Source organism: Loxodonta africana, chromosome 18, assembly GCF_030014295.1.
Source record: "Loxodonta africana isolate mLoxAfr1 chromosome 18, mLoxAfr1.hap2, whole genome shotgun sequence".
Lineage (NCBI taxonomy): Eukaryota > Metazoa > Chordata > Mammalia > Proboscidea > Elephantidae > Loxodonta > Loxodonta africana.
This window is the reverse complement of record NC_087359.1, coordinates 56,546,032-56,557,838: the sequence shown is the minus strand read 5'-3', so window position 1 is coordinate 56,557,838 and position 11,807 is coordinate 56,546,032.

Here is an 11,807-nt window from a genome sequence, read left to right as displayed (position 1 = left end):
TGCGAAAGTCAATCCTCAAAATTCATATGGAATTGCCCGAACAACTAAAACAATACTGAAAAAGTTGGGAGTCGCGCTTCCCAACTGCAAACGTATTACAAAGCTACAGTTATCAAAGCAGTGTGGTACTGGCTTAAGGATAAATATACACAACAGCATAAGGATAAACATAAAGAATAAAACTGAGAGTCTAGAAATAAACCCATACATCTATGGCCAACTGATTTTTTTTTTTAATTAATTTTTATTAAGCTTCAAGTGAACATTTACCATTCCAATCAGTCTGTCACATGTAGGTTTACATACATCTTACTCCCTTCTCCCACTTGCTCTCCCCCTATTGAGTCAGCCCTTTCAGTCTCTCGTTTCGTGCCAATTTTGCCATCTTCCCTCTCTCTCTATCTTCCCATCCCCCCTCCAGTCAAGAGTTGCCTACACACTCTCCAGTGGGCCAACTGATTTTTGACAAGGGTATCAAGACCATTCAATGGAGGAAAGAACCGTCTCTTTGACAAATGGTGCTGGGACAACTGGGTATCCACATGCAAAAAAAAATGAAGTCAGAACCCTACCTCACACCACATAAGAATTTAACTCAAAATGAATCCATGACCTAAATATAAAAGCTAAAACTATAAAACTCTTAGAAGAAGAAACTGTAGGGGTAAATCTTCATGACCTTGAAGTTGGCAATGGGTTATTAAATGACATCAAAATCATGAACAAAAGAAAAATATATAAACTGGACTACATAAAAATTAAAAATTTGTGTTCATCAAAGGACATTATCAAGTGAAAAGACAATCTACAGAATGGAAAAGAAATATTTGCAAATCATGTACAACTGATTCTCATTCACGGTCCTTATGTTCTCTGAAGTCGCCATGAACACTGAATTAGCAAATACTGAACCACTACTCCTAGAAGAAATACCAGGTTAGGATCTTGTGAGCCATTTTTGTCAATCAGCATATAACCTTGTTTTATGTGTGTTTCTGTTCAAAGACACCCTTATTCAATATATACTGTTAATTCAATAACATTGAACTCATGGCTAACAGCACTATAACTCTTGCCTGAATGAAGCTTATCTAACACATATACTTTCACATATCACAGCCTTTTTGTGCTTAGGAAGTAAAATAAGCCAGACACAAAAGTCACACATTGTATGATTCCATTCATATGAAACATCCAGGATATGTAAATCTGGTTAGTGGCTGCCACGGGCTGGGGGAAGGCGGAACAGGGAGTTACCGCTTAATGGGTATGGAGTTTTAAGGAGATAAAAATGCTCTGGAACCAGATAGTGGCAGTTGCACAACACTGAATGTACTCAATGCCACTGAATCGTTCACCTTAAAACGGTTGAGTTTATGTTAAGTGAATTTCACCTCTATTAAATGTTTGTTGTTGTCAATAAAGATCATGGAAGAAAAAATATGGACGTTAGGAGCCCTAATACAAGGCATAAACAGAATTCAAAACATTACCACAAATGACGAAGAGAAACCAGATAACCGGGAGCTCCTAAAAATCAAACACCTATGCTCATCTAAAGACTTCACCAAAAGAGTAAAAAGACCACCTACAGACTGGGAAAGAATTTTCAGCTATGACACCTCTTACCAGCGGCTGATCTCTAAAATCTATATGATTCTGTTAAAACTCAACCACAAAAAGACAAACAACCCAATCAAGAAGTGGGCAAAGGAGATGAACATGCACTTCACTAAAGAAGATATTCAGGCAGCTAACAGATACATGAGAAAATGCTCTCGATCATTAGCCATTAGAGAAATGCAAATTAAAACTACGATGAGATTCCATCTCACTCCAACAAGGCTGGCATTAATCCAAAAAACACAAAATAATAAATGTTGGAGAGGCTGCAGAGAGACTGGAACTCTTATACACTGCTGGTGGGAATGTAAATAACCACTTTGGAAATCTATCAGGTGTTTTCTTAAAAAGTTAGAAATAGAACTACCATACAACCCAGAAATCCCACTCCTCGGAATCTACTCTAGAGAAATAAGAGCCTTCACAAGAACAGATATATGCACACCCATGTTTACTGCAGCTCTGTTTACAATAGCAAAAAGCTGGAAGCAACCAAGGTGTCCATCAATGGATGAATGGTTAAATAAATTGTGGTATATTCACACAATGGAATACTACGCATCGATAAAGAACAGTGACGAATCTGTGAAATATTTCATAACATGGAGGAACCTGGAAGGCACTACACTGAGCGAAATTAGTCAGAGGCAAAAGGACAAATATTGTATAAGACCACTATTATAAGATCTTGAGAAATAGTATAAACTGAGAAGAACACATACTTTTGTGGTTACGAGGTGGGGAAGGAGGCAGGGTGGGAGAGGGTTATTTACTGATTAGTTAGTAGATAACTACTTTAGGTGAAGGGAAGGACAATACTCAATACATGGAAGGTCAGCTCAACCGGACTGGACCAAAAGCAAAAAGTTTCCGGGATAAAATGAATGCTTCAAAGGTCAGCGGAGCAAGGGCGGGGGTTCGGGGACTATGGCTTAAGGGGACTTCTAAGTCAATTGGCAAAATAATTCTACTATGAAAACATTCTGCATCCCACTTTGAAATGTGGCGTCTGGGGTCTTAAATGCTAACAAGCGGCCATCTAAGATGCATCAATTGGTCTCAACCCACCTGGATCAAAGGAGAATGAAGAACACCAAGGTCACATGATAACTATGAGCCCAAGAGACAGAAAGGGCCACAGGAACCAGAGACTTACATCATCCTGAGACCAGAAGAACTAGTTGGTGCCCCGCCACAATCGATGACTGCCCTGACAGGGAGCACAACAGAGAACCCCTGAGGGAGCAGGAGATCAGTGGGATGCAGACCCCAAATTCTCATAAAAAGACCAGACTTAATGGTCTGACTGAGACTAGAGGAATCCTGGCGGTCACGGTCCCCAAACCTTCTGTTGGCCCAGGACAGGAACCATCCCCGAAGACAACTCATCAGACATGGAAGGGACTGGACAGTGGGTAGGAGAGAGATGCTGATGAAGAGTGAGCTATTTGTATCAGGTGGACACTTGAGACTGTGTTGGCATCTCCTGTCTGGAGGGGGGATGGGAGGGTAGAGAGGGTTGGAAGCTGGCAAAATTGTCATGAAAGGAGAGACTGGAAGGGCTGACTCATTAGGGGGAGAGTAAGTGGGAGTATGGAGTAAGGGGTATATAAGCTTATATGTGACTGATTGGATTTGTAAACGTTCACTTGAAGCTTAATAAAAGTTATTAAAAAAAATTGTTAAAAAAAATGTCAATAATTAACTAAATCCCACTTACTGATCTTGAAGTAATTCCTTCATATTTAATAAATATTTAATAGGAGACCTTTAATGCTTACTTTAGTCCAAAGGGAAACACCTCAGAAGAGTTGCATTTACTTTTTCTTTTCTTTATGTTTTGATATTAAAACCCAACGTATAACTTCAGAACTTTGACTTCTGACACGTGCTTTCTCCTATTCCTCCTGCTAGGTACAACTAAAACCCTAGACACTGTATGTAAAATAAACATAAGATGACTCTGAAGGGTGGAGAAAATATGGCTGACTGGCTAGGGACCTCGGAACCCAAGAACATAGTAGTGAGTTCTCTAGATTTTCTTTTTGCCTTCAATACCCTAACCTTGGGGCTGAAAAAGTCTACAGCCTGGACAGACCAAAAAAAGAAAAGAAAAAAGGCTACAACAAAAGTCTACTCTCTCTACCCAAAGGATCAGAAAAGGAGCAGTCTAGCAAGACAGAAAATTTTTACACAACAATTGCCTTACTCCCGTCAAAGTCTACTGTAGTCAGTTGAATAGTCAGGCACCAAAAGATACAGCCACTTCCCAAAACCTGTAAATGTGACCTCATTTGGAAAAAGGGTCTTTGCAGATGTGATTAAGAGTAATGAGAAGAAATCATCCTGAATTACATGGGTCAGCTCAGCATCCAATGACACAAGTTCTTATAAAATACAGAAGGAAAATTTGAAAAAAGAGTCTTTGCAGATATAATTAAGTTACAAGTAATGAAAACATCCTGGATTATGTGGGTCAGCTCAGAATCCAATGACACATGTCCTTATAAACTACAGAAGGAAAAGACCATGTGAAGATGAAGGCAGAGACTGGAAGTATGCAGTAACAAGCCAAGGAATGCCTGGAGTCACCCGCCAGAAGCTGGAAGAGGCAAGGAAGAATGCCCCCCGAGAGCTTTCAGAGAGAGTGCGGTCCTGCTGTCACCTTGATTTTGGACTTCGGCCTCCAGAAGGATAAATTTCTGTTGTTTTAAGCCACCAAGTTTATAATAAGTTGTTACGGCATTCTTAGGAAACTAAAACAACTACAGAAAAAATTGTGTCCTCACCCCCAACTGTGCCGGCAAAGGCTGAATGGGAAGGCTACTCATGAGGTTTTAAGGAGATGCCCTTACATCTCTATCAGAGTGAGGTCAGAGAAGGCCAGGTAGGGAGTTGATATTTTCATCCCCACTAGTCAGTAATGAAGTTTCCCTACCCCCACAATGTCAGTAAAGACTATGTGGGGAACCTGGAATTCTATCCCCACCCAGAGGTAATGAGGCACCTCTTCCCCTTCCTGCTACAGTGGTTCAGAAGCAGCCTAGTGGAGAGTCAGGGCTTTCACCATCTTTCAGCAGTAATAAGAACACCAACACTCTCCCAGCAGTAATGAGGGGACCCTGTGGCTGTCAATGGAGGCTGAGTGGGGAAACTACACCTGTACCTCCACCTGGCAGTAATGAAGCACCCCCTCACCACCCCGGATCTCCTCCTTCTGGAGTAATGGAAAAAAAAAAAAAGCCAGCTAACAAGAAGGTTTAACTAAAACCCATAGTCTCTTAACGTATAAATGTCCAAGTTTCAACTGAAAATCCCTTGTCAAACCAAACCAAGAATCAGGAAGATCTCAAATTTAACGAAAAAGAGATAATAGATGCCAACACCAAGACAACAGAGATGTCAGAATTACCTGACAAAGATTTTAAAGCAGCAATGATAAAAATGCGTCAGTGGGCAATTATGATCACACTTGAAATAAATGGGGAAAAAACAGCCTCAGCAAAGAAATAGAAGATATAAAAAAAAACATTTTAGAACTGAAAGATATAATTACCGAAAGAAAAAGCTCAGTGAAAATGGACTCAACAGTAGAATAGAGAAGACAGAGTAAAGAACCAGTAAACTGGAGGAAAGAATAAAAAAAAACTTAAAAGTGAGCTCAGTAAGTTTACAGAATATAAGGTAAACAAACAAAAAATCAATCTTACAACAAAAAGAAAATAGACTGGGGGGAAAAAAAAAGAACAGAACCTCAGGAACCTGCTGGACTATAACAAAAGATCTAAAATCTGTGTCACTGGAGTCCCAGGAGGAGAGGAAAGAGGGCAGTACTGAAAATATACCTGAGGAAATAATGGCTGAAAACTTTGTAATTTGACAAAAGACATAAAGCTACAGATTCAAAAAGGTGAGAATCCCAAACAGGATAAACCCAAACACATGCCAGTACATATAATTAAACTTCTCTAAAGACAAAGAAAGTAATCTTGAAAATACCCAGAGGAAAATGACACTTTACAGGGAAAAAACAACTAGAATAACAGGATTTTTCATGGGTAACCATGGAAGCCAGAAGGAAGTGACAAAATAGTTTTCAAGAATGGAAAGAAAACAATTTACCCAGAATTTTATACCCAGTGAAAATAGCCTTCAGGATTGAAGGAAAAATCAGGACACTCTCATACAAAGGAAAACTAAAAGAATTTATCAGAAGACCAGCCCTAGAAGAATGGCAAAAGGTAGTTCTCTAAACAGAAAGGAAATAATAAATGAAGAAAACTTGGAACATCACAAAGGAAGAAAGAACACAGAAAACAAAATATACCCATTCCCATTGAGTCAATTCCAACCCAAAGTGACCCTATAGGACGAGTACAACTGCCCCATAGGGTTTCTAAGGCTGTAACCTTTATGGAAGCAGACTGCCACATCTTTCTCCCACAGAAAGGCTGGTGGGTTCAAACCACCAACCTCTCAGTAGCTGAGTGCTTAACCACTGTGCTACCAGGGCTCCTTAAGCAAAGGTATGGGTAAATACAATAGGCTTTCCTTCTTTTACTGAGTTTTATAAATTATGTTTGACATTTGAAGCATAAATTATGTTATCTTAAATGGTTTTAAATGTATGTAGAGAAAAGACATCTATATGATAAATATAAGGAGTTCTGGTGGCATGGTGGTTAAAGCAGTCAACTGCTAACTGGAAGGCTGGCAGTTCAAAACCACCAGTGGCTCTGCAGGAGAAAGATGTGGCAGTCTGCTTCTGTAGAAATTTAGAGTCTTGGAAACCCAATGGGGTCACTATGAATTGGAACCAACTCAACAGCATCTAACAACAACAGCAGCAATTACTAAAGAAGTTATACAAAGAGATACACTCAAAAATACTTGAGACAAACTGAACAGAATTGAGAATCCAGACATAAGCGCATCCACCTATGAGCGACTGATATTGAACAAAGGCCCAAAGTCTGTTAAATGGGGAAAAGATAGTCTCTTTAACAAACGGTGCTGGCACAACTGGATATCCACCTGCAAAAAAATGAAAAAAGACCCATACCCGACACCATGCACAAAAACGAACTCAAAATGGATCAAAGATCTAAATATAAAATATAAAACAAAACAGATCATGGAAGAAAAAATAGGGACAACGCTAGGAGCCCTAATACATGGCATAAACGGTATACAAAAAGTTACTAACAATGTACAAAGACCAGAAGACAAACTGGATAACTGGGAGCTCCTAAAAATCACTTATGCTCATCCAAAGACTTCACCAAAACAGTAAAAAGACAACCCGCCGATTGAGAAAAATTTTTTGGCTACGAGGAATACGATCATCGTCTCATCTCTAAAATCTACAAGATGCTTAAACCTCAACAGCAAAAAGACAAATAACCCAATTGAAAAACGAGTAAAGGATATAAACAGGCACTTCACCAAAGAAGACATTCAGGCGGCTAACAGATACATGAGGAAATGCTCATGATAATTAGCCATTAGCGAAATGCAAATCGAAACTATAATGAGATACCATTGTAGGTATTAATCCAAAAAACACAAAATAATAAATCTTGGAGAGGTTGTAGAGAGACTGGAACGCTTAACACCGCTGGTGAGAATGTAAAATGGTATAATCACTTTGGAAATCGAGTTGGCACTTCCTTAAAAAGCTAGAAATAGGACTACCATACAATCCAGCAATCCCACTCCTTGTAATATATCCTAGAGAAATAAGAGCCCTCATGAATAGGTACATACACACCCATGTTCACTGCAGCACCATTTACAATAGCAAAAATATCAAAGCAACCAAGGTGCCCATCAATGGATGAACGGATAAACAAATTACGGTATACTCACACAATGGAATACTATGCAACAATAAAGAAGAATGAATTTGTGAAACATCTCATAACATGGTGGAACCGGGAAGGCATTATGCTGAGGGAAATTAATGTCCCAAAAGGACAAATATTGTATAAGACCACTATTACAAGAACTCAAGAAAATGTTTAAACACAGAAGAAAACATTCTTTGATGGTTATGAGACTGGGGAGGGAAGGAGAGGGGTATTTACTAATTAGGTAGGAGACAAGAATTATTTCAGGTAAAGGGAAAGACAACAGACAATACAGGGAAAGTCAGCACAGCTGGATTAACCCAAAAGCTAAGAAGTTCCTTGAATACAGCCGAACACTTTAAGGGCCAGAGTAGCAGGACTGGGGGTCTGGGGACCATGGTTTCAGGGGACATCTAGGTCAACTGGCATAACAAAATGTATTAAGAAAACATTGTGCATCCCACTTCGATGAGTCACATCCGGGGTCGCAAAAGCTGGCAAGCGGCCATCTAAAATGCATCAATTGGTCTCAACCCACCTGGAGCAAAGGATAATGAAGAACACCAAAGGTACCAGGAAAATATGAGCCTAGGAGACAGAAAGGGCCACATAAACCAGAGACTCCATCAGCCTGAGACCAAAAGAGCTAGATGGTGCCCAGCTACAACTGATGACTGCCCTGACAGGGAACACAACAGAGAATCCCTGATGGAGCAAGAGAACAGTGGGATGCAGACCTCAAATTCTAGTAAAAAGACCAGATTTAATGGTCTAACTGAGACTGGAGGGACCCCAGAGGTCATGGCCCCTAGACCTTCTGTTGGCCCAAAACTAAAACCATTGCTGAAGCCAACTCTTCACACAAAGATCAGACTGGACTATAAGACAGAAAATGATACTGGTGAGGAGTCTGCTTCTTGGCTCAAGTAAACACATGAGACTACGTGGGCAGCTCTTGTCTAGAGGTGAGATGAGAAGGCAGAGGGGGACAGAGGCTAGCTGACTGGACCCGCGGAATACAGGGTGGAGAGGTGGAGTGTGCTGTCAGATTATGGGAGAGCGGCTACGGAAACACAGCAATGTGTGTAAGTTTTTGTATGAGAGACTGACTTGAATTGTAAACTTTCGCTTAAAGCACAAAAAAAGAAAAGAAAACAACCCACTATAGATAAAACAAAATGCAATTCTAAAAAATGTTCAGGCAACCCACAAAAAGGCAAGAGAAACGAAAAAATAGATTTTTACAACAATAAAATTTTTATTAAAAAATCACAAGTACGTAAACCAACAAAATATCCACAGAAACGTGTCTGGAAATGTTAATAGGGGTTGCCTTTGGGTCATGAGATAGCCAATGTTATTTTCTTGTCTTCAATTCTTCTGCATTTTCCAAAATGCCTATAATAAACATATATTAAATGGAGAAACAAAAACAAACGGAAAAAAATAAAATGGCACACTTAAACTCTAACATATCAATAATTAAATTAAATGTAAACGGTGTAAATACACCAATTAAAAGATAGATTTTAGCAGAATGGACTAAAAATAAATGAATAAAAAAATAAAATAGACTGAGTGTGCTCTCCCACCACAATGTAATCAAACTAGAAATCAGTAACAGAAACATAACAGCAAGATCTCCAAACACTGAACAACACGCTTCTAAACACTTAAGAGATATAAATCTAACATATACAGGGCTTATGCTGAAAACAAAGCGGTGATGAAAGAAATCAAGGATCTAATCTAAATTAATGGAGGGACATAACCATATTCACGGATTAGAAGACTCAAGACAGTAAAGATGTCAATTTACCTCTGTAACATAACATTTCGCAAGTGCTCTCTTAATCCAGTTTTGAGGCCCTGGTCAGTTCCCCTTCTGGAGCTGCCTACAACAGCTCGAGGTTGCTATTACTCTATCCCCAGGTACAACCCTGTGTGGCCTTGCATGGTAATCTTCTGTCACTTGGAAGATTACTTAAGAGTAAACTTCACAGTTTTCCAGAATGTTTAGGGGGCAGACAGAAAATAGCGAACACAGAAAATTCTGTTCATAGTGGCACATCTATTACAGCACAGAGACAACTTATCAGACATTAACAACTCTAAACAAATTGCATTTTATCCATGTTCTCCTCAAAGAATACAACACCAAACTATACTCAACACTCTATTCCAGTGAAAAGAGGGCAGAGCTATTACTTCACTAATTATGGATGTCAGGATACAAATCCAGTTTAACTCTTCCTTTATTCTTACCCTCACATCAATCCTTTCACATCTACTTAAAATACCTATTGGATATACATCCTTAACACCACTGGCTCATTTCACAGCTTCATTTCTTTCAAGGATGACAGCCTACTCACTGTTCTCTCTCAGTCCAATTCATTTTTTGCAAATAAACTTTGTACTTACAGGATTAAGTACCAATTCTTTAACTTCATATACAAGGCCTTGTAACTGAACCTCAGTCATCCTCCCAGACTTCTCTTGCCACTGCACCCCTCACACCTTTAATCCCGTCTCACATGCCATTACTACCACCATGGTTTTGGTGGATACCCAAACACATTCTGTTCTTCCATCCACCATGACTTTGGGAATTCTTTCCCTTCTGCAACAGATGCCAGTTCTTCTGAACTTATCAAATTTCTACTCATATTTTAAGATCCAACTCAAAGAGTAACTTCCTGAGATCTCTGGGCAGATTCAGCCAGTCCTTCCTAAGTGTTATTCCATCAATTTCTACCACTTATATCAATGTAGCAATCTGCTGCAAAAGACCTCTTTAAGTGTTAAAAAGCAAAGATGTCAGCTTGAGGACTAAGCTGCTTCTCAAGCAAGCCATGGTATTTTCAACTGCCTTGTATGCATGTGAAAGTGGGACAATGAAAAAGGAAGACCAAAGAAGAACTGATGCCTTTGAATTATGGTGCGCTGGTGAAGAATACTGAATATATCACAGACTGCCAGAAGAACAAATACATTTGTCTTGGAAGAAGTACAGCTAGAATGTTTCCAAGAAGTGAGGATAGTGAGACTTCATCTCACATACTTTGGACATGTTATCAGGAGGAACCAGTCCCTGGAGAGGGACTTCTTGCTTGGAAGAGTAGAGGGTCTGAAAAAGAGGAAGACCCTCAATGAGATGGACTGACTCAGTGGCTGCAACCGTGGGCTCTAACATAGTAACGATTATAAGGATGACACAGGACCTGATGGTATTTGTTCTGTTGTAAACAGGGATGCTATGAATTAGAACCGAATTGACGGCACCTAACAACAACGTGTCAATGTAGGTAATTATCTATATCTGAGGCTTTCCCCTTAGTCTCTATCCTTCCCAAGAGCATTATGGTTAAGAACTGGGGCTCTGTAGTGAAACAGTTCAGGGCTAGCGTCCTGGACAGTCTACATAGTCCCTAGCCATGACAAGTAAGTTCACATCTCTTGAGCCTCAGTTTCCTCATCTATAAATTGGAAGTAATCGTAAAACCCATATCATAAGTATGCTGTATAGATTAAACGATAATAATAAATGTATCCTGAAAATTCAGCACTGTACCTGGCAAACAGCAGGGGCTCAATAAGTATCAACTCTTATTATCATTATCATCACCCAAATTCTCTCTTCCTTCTAACCACAGTTCAAGTACAAAGTAGGCATTCAGTGTTCGCGCACAAATAGCTTTGGAATACCAGGTTCCTTTACCTATTTGAGCAGAATGAGTTGGCCTTAAAAAAGCCTCCAGTTCGTATTTCAAGGAAAAAAAAAAAATCAATACTGAAATTAGTTTCAGAATTCAAAATATTACAATCCACTCCTCTCTAGAATTAAGGTAGGTTTGTCACTTTTCTGAAAAGGTAGATTCTATAGACATAAATTTAAGATGCCATTCTCCTTTAGGAAAAAAGGAACAAAGACGTTCAATAAATACTTGCTGAAAAAGGGAATGAGATGAATCTGTTCTAGAGAAGGTCATTCATTCATTCAATACAGTACTTACTGTGTAGATGTTATGTGTCAGGCACTATGCTTGTCATCAGATACAAAGAACATGAGAAAGCACAGCTATTCTCTCACCAGTTACAAGGAAGTCTGAATTAAAATGATTAAAATGACTAGAGCCACAAGAAACCCCTTTCCTCCTCCACTGCACAACGTGTAGTTAAATACAGTATATAAAAAGTAGACTTAAAATGAATTCATCAACTCTCATGGAAGAAAAAAAAAATTCACACATGTAACTTTCAGGAAGAAAAAAATACACACATGTAACATTTAGCTTTTTATTTTGTTTCAGACAGCTGGACAAGGCATCTATA